Genomic DNA, 8,561 nt, shown 5'->3' with positions numbered 1-8,561 from the left:
AATCACATCTTTTTCAAAATCAATCTCAAAATCTCTTCTAACCTCTTTTCTAACTTCCTATCTTTTCAAAATTGATTTTCAAATCTTTTTCAATTAATCTTATCTTTTTGTTTGATTCTTATATTTTTCAAAACTACCTAACTAATTTCCTCTCTTCAATTTTCGAAAATCTCCTCCCTCTTTTTCAAAATTCTTTTAATTACCTAATTGTTTTAATTTTAATTTAATTTGATTTCAATTTTTATTTTCGAAATTTAACTTTAAATTTTATTTTTATTTTAATTAATTTTCAAAATTTCGTTTCTCTCATCTCCTTCTATTTATTTATTCATCTACTAACACTTCTCTTCTACCCAAAATTTGAACCCCATCTTCATCTCTGTGTTCGAATTTTACCTATTCTCCTTCTTACATTCTTCTCTTCTTATACTTGCATAAGGAATCTCTATACTGTGACATAGAGGATTCCATATTTTCTTTTCTGTTTTCTTCTTTTTCATATGAGCAGGGACAAGGATAAAAACATTCTTGTTGAGGCTGATCCTGAACCTAAAAGGATTCTGAAGAGGAAGCTAAGGGAAGCTAAAGCACAACTCTCTGGAGAAAATCTGACAGAAATTTTCGAAAAGGAAGGAGACATGGCCGAAAATAATAACAATGCAAGGAAGATGCTTGGTGACTTTACTACACCAAATTCCAATTTACACGGAAGAAGCATCTCAATTCCTGCCATTGGAGCAAACAACTTTGAGCTTAAACCTCAATTAGTTTCTCTGATGCAACAAAACTGCAAGTTTCATGGACTTCCATCCGAAGATCCTTTTCAGTTCTTAACTGAATTCTTGCAGATCTGTGATACTGTTAAGACCAATGGGGTTGATCCTGAGGTCTACAGGCTTATGCTTTTCCCATTTGCTGTAAGAGACAGAGCTAGAATATGGTTGGACTCTCAACCTAAGGATAGCCTGAACTCTTGGGATAAGCTGGTCACGGCTTTCTTAGCTAAGTTCTTTCCTCCTCAAAAGCTTAGTAAGCTTAGAGTGGATGTTTAAACCTTCAAACAGAAAGAAGGTGAATCCCTTTATGAAGCTTGGGAGAGATACAAGGAACTGACCAAAAAGTGTCCTTCTGACATGCTTTCAGAATGGACCATCCTGGATATATTCTATGATGGTCTGTCTGAGCTATCAAAGATGTCACTGGACCATTCTGCAGGTGGATCCATTCACCTAAAGAAAACGCCTGCAGAAGCTCAAGAACTCATTGATATGGTTGCAAATAACCAGTTCATGTATACTTCTGAAAGGAATCCTGTGAGTAATGAGACGCCTATGAAGAAGGGAGTTCTTGAAATTGATACTCTGAATGCCATATTGGCTCAGAATAAAATATTGACTCAGCAAGTCAATATGATTTCTCAGAGTCTAGATGGATTGAAAGAATCATCCAACAGTACTAAAGAGGCCTCTTCTGAAGAAGAAGCTTATGATCCTGAGAACCCTGCAATAGCAGAGGTAAATTACATGGGTGAACCCTATGGAAACACCTATAATCCCTCATAGAGAAATCACCCAAATTTCTCATGGAAGGATCAACCAAAGTCTCAACAAGGCTTTAATAATGATGGAAGAAACAGGTTTAGCAATAGCAAGCCTTTTCCATCATCCACTCAGCAAAAGACAGAGAGTTCTGAGCAGAATCCGTCTAGCTTAGCAAATATAGTCTCTGATCTATCTAAGGCCACTTTAAGTTTCATGAATGAAACAAGGTCCTCCATTAGAAATTTGGAGGCATAAGTGGGCCAACTGAGTAAAAGAGTCGCTGAAACTCCTCCTAGTACTCTCCCAAGCAATACAGAAGAAAATCCAAAGAGAGAGTGATGCACGGAAAACTTGTCTCTCAACAAATCTCCCTTCGGCAAGTGTACCGAAGTTGTCGTCAAGTAAAAACTCACAATAGAGTGAGGTCGAATCCCACAGGGAATGATTGATCAAGCAACTTTAATTAGAAGAATGTTCTAGTTGAGCGAATCCAGAATTTGGGTTGAGAGCTGCAGAAATTAAAATGGCGGGAATGTAAATAACAGAAAAGTAAATGCTAGAATTAAAGTACTAGAAGTAAATGACTGGAAATAAATTGCAGAATTGTAAATGGGAATGGGGGATTTGCTCATAAAAGTAAATGACAGAAATTAAAGAGAATGGGTAAGATCAGAGATGGGGAGTTCATTGGGCTTCGGAGATGTTGCAATTCTCCGGATCAAGTTCATTTTCATCTCTTCCTCAATCAATGCACTCATTGATCTCCTTGGCAATCTTAAGTGATTGAATTACAATTTCTTGCAATTCAATCTCTCAAATCTTAATCAATAGCCAATTCCTTGGTCAATTGCTCATGAGAAGAGATGAAGTATGGTCACTGATTATACCACATGCATTTCCCAAACCAAGTATTGAGAGGGTTATAGTCACATACCCATCCAAACCCAATTTGGTCCAGCATGAGAAAGCATTTCTAGCTTGATCTCTTCATTCCTCTTTCAAGGTTCAAAAGAGATCCAGGTTTGAATAGCTTCTCTTCCAAGATAACTACTAAATGGGATGAAGATCGAAAGCTTTCAAGTAAAATCAAGAGGAAAGATAGAAGAAGAATAATGAAAATTAGTATTGATCCATCAAATTACAACAGAGCTCCCTAACCCAATGAAAGCGGTTTGGTTGTTCATAGCTCTTGAAAATGAAAACAAAGATGGAGAATACATCATAAAACTAGAAATTGCAAAGAAAGTAAAATACAGAGAGTAGTTCCCTTTTTCCCCAGCTTCCAGAACTCTTTACAATTCAAAGCTACTCCTATATATACTACTCTTCTCAGCTTCTAGTTTACTCTTCAAGTCTTGGGCCTTTGGATCTTGAGTTTGAAGCAGTTCTTTTCTTCATTTGGGCTTGGCTTTACTTGCAGAGAGAAAGTGCTAAGTGGGCAGAGACTTCAGCTCAGGACATTAGGGGTGTTAATATTTAGTGAGAATATAAGTTCGAGAACGTTAGTGACACTTAACATTGTCACTAACGTTCCAATGCACCCCTTTGCCTTACGTTAAAACCCACGTTAACTAGGTTAACGTGGCTTTTAACGTTGCCTTGTTAATCCTTCGAGAAAGTTAGTGACACTCAATATTGTCACTAACGTTCCAGTGTGCCTCTTCTTGTTTCACGTTAAAGCCCACGTTAACTAGGTTAACGTGGGTTCTAACGTGGTCCTTGCCAACCTTCGAGAACGTTAGTGACACTCAACATTGTCACTAACGTTCCAGTGTGCCCCTGGGTCTCACGTTAGAGTCCACGTTAACTAGGTTAACGTGGCCTCTAACGTAGCGATCTTTAGCCATCCCAACGTTAGTGACAATGTTGAGTGTCACTAACGTTGGCTCATCCTTCATTCCTCATCGTTAGCTTCCACGTTAACTAAGTTAACGTGGAGGTTAATGTGACTCTTGGGGGTTGTGTGGTTGCTTCAACGTTAGTGACAATGTTGAGTGTCACTAACGTTGTCGACAACTCTTCATCCTTTACGTTAGTTCCCACGTTAACCAAGTTAACGTGGGAGTTAACGTGGTACTTTGCACCATAGGCCAACATTAGTGACAATGTTGAGTGTCACTAACGTTGGTTTCTCTTCCCCCCTTAACGTTAGAGGGCATGTTAACTAGGTTAACGTGGCTTCTAACGTGGCCACTTATGAGTAATTGCCAACGTTAGTGACAATGTTAAGTGTCACTAACGTTGGCTCAACTTCTCTTCTCCACGTTAGAGTTCACGTTAACTTAGTTAACGTGACTCTCTAACGTGAGCATTGATGGCTTTTTGAGAATGTTATTGGCAATCACTTTTCTCATTAATCTTGCAAGTTACCTCCCATTTTCTTGCTTCCTTTTTGGTCCTGAAATCAAGCAATAAAGTGCATCAAAGCTCTAGTCTAAGTCATGAGTAATGCAACATAATATTTGTCACTAAACTTATGCAAAATCCTCATGAAATTATGTAAAATGCACAATGTATGCTTGAATCAAGGCATAAGTGAATATTTACCCAAAACTAGCTTATTTCCTAAAGAAATGCATGAAACTAACCTAAAAATAGTAAAGAAAAGGTCAGTGAAACTGGCCAAGATGCCCTGGCATCACAACACCAAACTTAAAGCTTGCTTGTCCCTAAGCAAGTACTGGAACAAGAGAATGATGAATGGAATATCCAGAGGAATGAGTCATCCTTGTGGAAGTCATATTACTGATTTTATGGTGGTTTCATGCATAGCAACTTAGGTTCATTCCATTACTAGCTTTCAGACCTTTATCATGTCCCTAAACACTTACTTTGTTTATATCTCATGAGACTTTTATTCATTGATCCTTTTATTGTTATTTCAAGGGTTATTTGTGTTATTTAGGCTAAGTGCTCTGTAAGGGGGCAACTCTTTAAGATAAGCTTTCGGCCAACACTCCCGAACCAGTTGGTTCAAGGTGCTAGGTGTTGAAGCACCCCTAAGGACTTACTCCCTCAAGTCTCTCCCCCATACATACACACCACAGGCATATAGTTTGTTTATTTTCTTTTCTTGAGACCTTGGTGTCTAGCACCTCTTTGGGTTACTAAATGCTCTGTAGTGAGGGTTACTCTTGATAGTGGATTTTCAGCTGATAATCCTGGGTTAGTTAACCCAAGTTACCAAGTGATAAAGCACTCCTAAGAGCTTATTCATCTAAGTAGATCCCTCACACAGGAGCACCACAGACACTTGCCTCAAGAGTAAAACCATTGATGCCTAGCCTTATTGCTTACTCTTTTTCTTTTGTTTTTCGCTTCCATTGTTTTTTTTCCTTTTCTCTTCTTAGGATCTTGTTATTAACTTAGTCTCATGAGTATAGCCAAAGTCAAGTATTCAGGATAGATAGTTGTCCTCCTAACCTTGTGGTTGAACCAACTTAGATAACTTATAACTACCCCAAAGATTCATGAATGCACCTCCACATTAGGAACCATACTCTGGTCTTTTAAAAACATAAACATTCTCTTCTTCATTTGATAAAAAGGGACAAGCTTACAAGTAAATAAGGGAATGATGCAGTGACATTCAAACCAGAAATCATGGACCTATTCAGAAGGAAAACTTAAAAGACAGAATTTAAAAAGGTTTCAACTAAGAGTAACTATAAATCAGAAGTGCATTCGAGCTTCCAACTTTCAACAATTCTGAGTACAATGGAATTTGGTAACAATACAACCTTCGGTTGATGATCTCTGGTCCCCCTCTCTCTTTGTCATCATCCTAGTTTTTGCTGCCTCGCTTCTTTGGGTGAAGTTGCATCATTTACTTATAAGATTCCTGCAAGGTTACTGGAAGTTGCTTGTTCCCAAAGCACTTGAGATATAGTTAGCTTACATGTATGCTTGTGCCTCTTGAACTCAATTTGGTGTGTGAACACCAAACTTAGTTCTTTGCCCAGTACAAGACATTGCATATATGCAAAGACCCTCATATCTTGTTATCAATAAAGCAATGATCACCTATAATCTAACTACATCTAAGTGGTTTCTCTTGATTGGATGGAGCTAGCAATGTTCTTTTGGAGTGGAGTGTAATTCTAACCAATGTCCTTTAGTGGAACACCAAACTTAGAACTACACTATCACTCTTGGATTGTTCTGGTGTGGAACACCAAACTTAGCTCCTTACAATACAGGGGAAACAACTTTGTGATTTTTATTGAAATAAAGATGAAAGTGAAACTACCTGAGGTTGGGTTGCCTCCCAACAGAGCGCTCTTTTATCGTCGCTAGCTCGACGAGTCCTTGATTACTTGAGGTGGTACTTTACTCTGGAGTTTTCCCCCATGTTGCCCAGATAATGCTTGAGTCTTTGTCCATTCACTGTAAACGTCCTCCCTGAACCTTCATCCGTGATTTTGATGTGGCCATATGGTGATACTTTTGTAACCATGAAAGGTCCGGACTACCTTGACTTGAGTTTTCCTGGGAACAACCTTAATTTAGAATTGTAAAGGAGTACTTGCTGCCCTTTTTCGAAACTCCTGGGTGCCAAATTCATGTCATGTTTTCTCTTTGCCTTCTCTTTATACATCTTAGTGTTTTCATAGGCTTGTGACCTGAATTCCTCCATCTCTTGCAGCTGCAAGATCCTTTTTGCACCAGCAGCAATGCTGTCAAAATTTAGTATCTTGATACCCTAGAGAGCTTTGTGCTCTAGCTCCAGTGGTAAATTACAAGCCTTCCCATAGACCAGTTGATATGGAGACATTCCAAGTGGAGTTTTGAATGCTGTTCTGTATGCCCAAAGAGCATCATCCAGCTTCTTCAACCAATCCTTTCTAGATGCACCCACAGTCTTTTCCAGGATCCTCTTTAGCTCTCTGTTGGATATCTCAGTTTGCCCACTTGTTTGAGGATGGTAAGGTGTGGATACTTTGTGTTTTACCCCATATCGTAGGAGGAGAGCTTCTAGTAGTTTGTTACAAAAGTGGCTCCCTCCGTCACTGATGAGGCATCTTGGGACTCCAAACCGGCTAAAGATATTTTTCCTGAGGAAGTTCATGACTACCTTGTTATCATTAGTTGGGGTTGCAATAACCTCTACCCACTTGGAAACATAATCCACTGCTACCAGGATGTATTTGTTTGCATATGAGGTTGGGAATGGTCCCATGAAATCAATCCCCCACACATCAAACAGTTCCAGTTCCAAGATGAAATTTTGTGGCATGGCGTTTCTTTTGGGCAGGTTTCAAGATCTTTGGCATTCATTGCAGCTTTTCACTAGTTCCTTGGCATCCTTGAAAAGGGTGGGCCAAAAGAATCCGCTTTGTAACACCTTTGCTGCAGTTCTGTCTCCTCCAAAGTGCTCGCCATAGCATGAACCGTGGCAGTTCCACAGGACTTCTCTCCCTTCCTCTTCCGAAACACATCTTCTAAGAATTCCATCCGAACATTTCTTGAAGAGATATGGCTCGTCCCAGACAAAATATTTTGCATCATTCATGAGCTTCCTCTTTTGATGTTTATTGATCCCTGGGGGTAATGCCCCAGTTGCCTTGAAATTTGCAATATCTGCGAACCATGGTGCCTTGCGAACTGTCATCAACTGCTCATCAGGGAAGAGCTCGTTCACATTTGTATCATCTTCGCCACCTTGCTCATGAGGGATTCTGGAGAGGTGATCTGCCACCTTGTTTTCCACTCCTTTCTTGTCTCTGATTTCAATATCAAATTCCTGCAACAGTAAGATCCACCTTATTAGTCTTGGCTTTGATTCTTGCTTGGCAAATAAATACTTAAGTGTTGTGTGATCTGTAAAAACAATCACTTTAGCACCAATGAGGTATGATCTAAATTTGTAAAATGCAAAAACTATTGCTAGCAATTCCTTTTCAGTAGTGGTATAATTTCTTTGAGTTTCATTAAGGACTTTGCTAGCATAGTATATCACACAAACTAGGTTATCTTTCCTTTGTCCTAACACTGCCCCAACTGCAAAATCAGATGCATCACACATCAATTCAAATGGTAGTTTCCAATCAGGTGGGGAAATGATAGGAGCAGAGGATAACCTCATTTTCAAATGTGCAAATGCTAGCATGCATGTTTCATCAAAGATGAATGGTGTATCAGATACAAGGAGATTGCTTAAGGGCTTGGCTATCTTTGAAAAATCTTGAATGAACCTTCTGTAAAAACCAGCATGCCCTAAAAAACTTCTAATTGCCTTGACATCACTGGGTGGGGGTAGTTTTTCAATAAGTTCTACTTTAGCTCTATCAACCTCAATGCCTTGGTGAGAGACCTTGTGACCAAGGACTATTCCTCCTGTCACCATGAAGTGGCATTTTTCCTAGTTCAAGACCAAATTGGTCTCTTGGCATCTTTTCAATACCAAGGCGAGGTGATGTAGGCAACTAGGAAAAGAATCTCCGAATACCGAGAAATCATCCATAAAAACTTCAATGAATTTTTCTATCATATCTGAAAAGATAGAAAGCATGCAGCGTTGGAAAGTTGCAGGGGCATTGCATAATCCAAATGGCATGCGCTTATAGGCAAACACTCCATACGGACAGGTAAATGAGGTTTTCTCTTGGTCTCTTGGATCAACCACTATTTGGTTATATCCTGAATAACCATCGAGAAAACAATAATATGCGTGCCCTGCAAGTCTTTCCAACATCTGATCCATGAATGGAAGGGGAAAATGGTCCTTTCGTGTAGCCTCATTTAGTTTCCTGTAGTCTATGCACATCCGCCATCCTGTGACGGTCCTTGTAGGTATGAGCTCGTTCTTCTCATTGGTAACCACAGTGATCCCTCCCTTCTTTGGCACAACATGTATGGGGCTAACCCAAGGGCTATCCGAAATTGGGTATATGACTCCTCCTTGCCAAAGCTTCATAACCTCTTTCTGTACCACTTCCTTCATGATTGGGTTCAGCCTTCTTTGGGATTGAATTGATGGCTTGGCATCATCTTCCAATAGTATTTTATGCATGCATATGG

The 8,561-nt window shown here is 39.4% G+C and overlaps 1 non-coding gene across 1 annotated transcript; it reads right to left on the bottom strand.

The window, feature by feature from the left end:
• Window positions 1-1,031: 1,031 nt before the first annotated feature.
• Window positions 1,032-1,139, bottom strand: LOC148555529 (small nucleolar RNA R71). The gene has a single exon (XR_015886337.1). It is a non-coding gene; the product is annotated as a small nucleolar RNA R71 (small nucleolar RNA).
• Window positions 1,140-8,561: the final 7,422 nt, after the last annotated feature.

This window comes from Arachis ipaensis, chromosome B6 (assembly GCF_059453495.1).
Source record: "Arachis ipaensis isolate K30076 ecotype BB chromosome B6, ASM5945349v1, whole genome shotgun sequence".
NCBI classification, from domain to species: domain Eukaryota; kingdom Viridiplantae; phylum Streptophyta; class Magnoliopsida; order Fabales; family Fabaceae; genus Arachis; species Arachis ipaensis.
The sequence above is the reverse complement of the archived record's forward strand: the minus strand, read 5'-3'. Positions and strand labels throughout refer to the sequence as shown.